Source organism: Egretta garzetta, unplaced genomic scaffold (assembly GCF_000687185.1).
Source record: "Egretta garzetta isolate BGI_Z169 unplaced genomic scaffold, ASM68718v1 scaffold226, whole genome shotgun sequence".
Lineage (NCBI taxonomy): Eukaryota > Metazoa > Chordata > Aves > Pelecaniformes > Ardeidae > Egretta > Egretta garzetta.
The window spans coordinates 404,913-408,860 of NW_009260021.1; the positions used below are offsets into that span (position 1 = coordinate 404,913).

The 3,948-nt window shown below is 54.2% G+C and overlaps 1 protein-coding gene across 2 annotated transcripts in view; it reads left to right on the forward strand.

Moving 5' to 3' along the window:
• Window positions 1-3,401: 3,401 nt before the first annotated feature.
• Window positions 3,402-3,948, forward strand: part of LOC104127971 (exocyst complex component 1) — a 35,517-nt gene continuing 34,970 nt past the window's right edge. Inside the window, exon 1 of one of the 2 annotated variants that reach the window (XM_009640684.2) lies at window positions 3,402-3,444. The gene's annotated coding sequence lies outside the window, so the exon portion shown is untranslated. Of the gene's footprint in view, window positions 3,506-3,948 lie in introns of both variants that reach the window. The other variant, XM_035896158.1, reaches the window with a different exon arrangement.

A 3,948-nucleotide genomic window follows, 5' to 3' on the forward strand; every position in this document is an offset into this window, starting at 1 on the left:
GCAGGAAGACGTGGAAAAACTTACGGTCTCTGTAAATCCGAGCCCATCAGATGGAATTCATGGGAGCCTTTGTGCTGACCCCGCTTTGGGCTCCTGGAGTCCCCTCACATCGCAGAGCTTTCTGCAGCGTGGCTTCATCCAGCAGAGCCTGGGAGAGGTCATTTCTCAGTCTCTTCTACTTGTTTTACCAGTTGTTTTACCCCAGAAATTGGAGAGGGAGCGTTCTTCGATCCCGAACGCAGCCTCCTGCCAGCCGTGGGCGGCTGTGAATGGGGAGGGAAGAAGGAAGGAATCCGCTTGCTTGTTGATCTAGCTCCGGCACGGCGCCTGGATTTATCTTCGTGTTCGGGAAAGCAAATAGAGAGCTAAAGACAAACAGCCCCCTTGATTTACCAGTGAGATTAAGAGCATGTTAGCAGAGCAAGAAAGTCTTCATAAAAAATGAAAGACGAGCAGGCGGGTGGAAGGAGCCGTGAAGATGAAACTCAGTGAGTTATCTAGGGCATGTAGGAAAACCATCAGCCCAGCAAAAATGCGAGAAGGGAGCACAGGAGGTGAAAGCAGTGGGGGAAAACGAGGCGTTATGTTTTATTAATCGTGCTGGTTTAGGTTTAAGCAGCGTCGTCTCACGCAGGCGAGGGGTAGCCACACACTTGCCTGTCTGTGCGGCGCAGTCACCACCGCCGCCGCAGTCCGGCAGGGCGGGAGCAAAGGCCAGCTGTGGCAAACAGCCTGGAGATCACCCATGTGCTTGGTCCTCTGCTTTTCACTTAAAAAACCCCCACGTGCACGCACGCACGCACGCATGCACGCACCGTCCCCTGCCGCTTGCAGCTTCGAGTCTTACGAGGAGCAGCTGGGGGGGCTGGGGGGGTTCAGCCTGGAGAAGAGGAGGCTGAGGGGAGCCCCCACGTTTTTAAAAGTAATTCCTTAGGATTATGAGCCTGCAGCAATTGAGATTAATCACTCGTTTCCATCACCCTTACAGCTGCTTCAATCCCATTTGAGGATGTGGGCAGGGAAACGCACGCCAGCAGCGCCGCCTTTTCCAAGGTTTGCTTGGGTTGGGGGTGTTTTTTTCTTCCCCAGCCTTCAGAAGTCCAGATCGACGCTCCGCTTAGAAGAAAAGCTTTGATTCTTCAGTGTCTACACCAGGCAGGAGACTCCAGGGAATTAATCCAGGGGAACAATCTGCCTGGGACCACAGTGCTATGGAGCGGCTTTCCCCAAGCTCCCGGGACCGCCGGAGTAACACCAGAAATCCTACAGTAACACCTTCTTTCCTGGTTTATTCCTGATTTTTTTGATTAGCCAGATAGGATGGCCTTCAAAAAAACCTCCCAGCTCCCAGTGGAATTGGGGCTCATGATCCAGCCTGGCATCTGGACCTGTTATTCTCCTCAACCATGTTCGTGCAAGGGAGGTGTTGATGATGATGATGAGTGCGCAGCCAGCTGGAAGGGAAGACACCCCCCGCCCCGTGAGTGAGAAGAGGTTAAGAAGACCGAGTTTGTGGAAATAATATGAAGTTATGAATGGAAGCCCTGGCACCGCGTCTTTACTGTCACGCAGTAAATGATACGGTGTTAATGCAGTCCTGCGGTGCCGTGCGATCGTATTTTTCTCTCTTCCATAATGCTCGCCCCATCTGATTTACCCTCCAGAATGCACATAATGTCCTTGAAGCTCGCAAATTAAATAAGTTGTGTCTCCAAGGCACCAAACACAGCAGGTGTGTAGGTACAGCTTTACTCGGCCATGCCTGGCACCCAGGCACGACAGCAGGGCATTAACTTGGAGTCTACTCAACCTCACCATGTTCAACCATGGCCCCACCATCACGTGCTGGAGAAGGCGAGATGACCATAGTTCACCGTGGGCTGCGATTCTTGGTGTCCCCTCTGCCCGTCAACACCTGGCAAGTGAACAGCTCAATTCGACCATTGCCACTTCCCGGGGACGGTTGCTTTTCAAGCCCTCGTTCTGCTGGTTTGGGTTCATGCTGAGGCAGAGAAGCACGGCATGGGTGCGTATCGATGACATCAAAATGCGTGAGCTGGCGCAGGGGATTGGGATAGAGCTTCTCAGTGAATGACCGGGACTGCTCAATGGGAAGAGGGCACGTTCAGGGCTGCAGAACCTGATTCTGAGGCTAAATATGAAGGCAACATGCAGGCAGCACCAGAGGTGGGTCCTGCCTTCCTCCTGGCTAAGGCCACCCTGTGCAATTCAGCTCTGGCCACGCGGTTCCTGGGCAGCTCCTGGCACCTAAAAGCCAGATTATCTTTGTTACCCTTCAAAGGCATCAACGGTTCAAGCCCCAGGTACCTTTGAGACTGAGATTTCCCAAAGCCAAGGCTGAAGCCCACATGAACTGGGACCAGAGCATTCCCTCCTCGGGCTATGGCCATGAAGCTTCCAGAGATCAGGCGAACATAGAGCTCTCAGTTCCCCTAAAAAATTTCCACGAAAAGAGTGTATCAGGCTTCCTCCCCAGCTGAGGGCCACAGAGGACGGATGGAAGAAGGGACATTGCTTAGGGCCAGGGTTCAGTGGTGGGATGGCAGGGTTAGTGTAATGGTTGGACTCAATGATGTTAAAGGGCTTTTCCAACCTCAACAATTCTATGATTCCATGATTCTAAGAACGAACCCTTCCACCCAGGCCAGGAGAGTGATCCTTAAGGCATCGTTCACAGCTACCGCCCCGCACCTAGAGCTGGGGCTGCTTCTCCACGCCACCTTCCAAAGCCCCATCCCTAGCTCCCGACGCTGGCTCCTCTCAGGATTATTGCTTTTGGCTCCAGCACGGACCTCAGTTATTCGCGGGATAGCACTGGCGCCAGTGCCCATCCCCAGATGCCTACGGTCCTTTGGCTTCAGCGGGACCTGGCTTTTGGTTAATACTGAAGGGTATCCTAAGGTGTTGAAACAGCACCGAGGCTTCCTTTATGCTTAAAGATAAATTAGGCATCGTGATTATGCATCTCTTGCTTAACGAGGGCACGTACCGTGCCGTTAGCATCCTGTCCAACTCCTAAATGTCTTGCAGGTTCCCGAGGCCCTTCGTTAACAGAGGAGGATTAGGGAGACAGTGTCTGATTCGAGGCTGAACCATGGTTGCTCTCCCTTCAGCGCTTTGACTCCCTTTAACGAAACGACGAGGAGGTGGAAGGGGGTTTTACCTTGCTTTGCTTTTAGTCAAACCCCACTTCGCCTCCGGCGGCTCCGAGGCTCTGCTCGCCCCCAGCTGCGCCCGCGCTCTGCAGCGCTTGCACGAGGGATTTCCTGCCCCGACCTCGAGCCGGCGGCTCAGAGGCTTCGCTCAGGTTCTTCAGGCTTCCTGTTTTTCTCGTCGAGCTTTCATTTTACCAGCAAACTGTTTCCTGTTCTAAGGTTTCTTGCGACTGAAATCCCGCAACGTATCCTCAGCAAGACACGGCTGGTAAAGTCTCTGAGCGCTCTTCCTTTCGCTAACCCTCTCTTCCTTGCTGCCCGCGCCCTGGGTGGGTGATGTGCACCGCTCCAAAGTTTCAGGACGGTTTCACTGAGCTCTTTAAGCCTTACAGGTCGTCTCTAGAAAACGGGGAGGGGGGCATGGTGGTGGTGGTAGAGTGTGTGTGTTAACTGGCTCTGCTACTGACAGCTTTTCAATTACATTTGCGGAAAGTGCTGATGGATGAAAAGCTGGACGTGAGCCGGCCATGGGCACTGGCAGCCCAGAAGCCAGCCCTACCCTGGGCTGCATCAGGAGAAGCGTGGCCAGCGTCAAGGGAGGGGATTCTGCCCCTCTGCTCCGCTCTGGGGAGACCTCCCCTGGAGCCCTGCGTCCAGCTCGGGAGCCCTCAGCACCAGGAGGACATGGAGCTGTTGGAGCGGGGCCAGGGGAGGGCTACTAAAATGATCCGAGGGCTGGAGCCCCTCTGCTCTGAGGCCAGGCTGGGAGAGT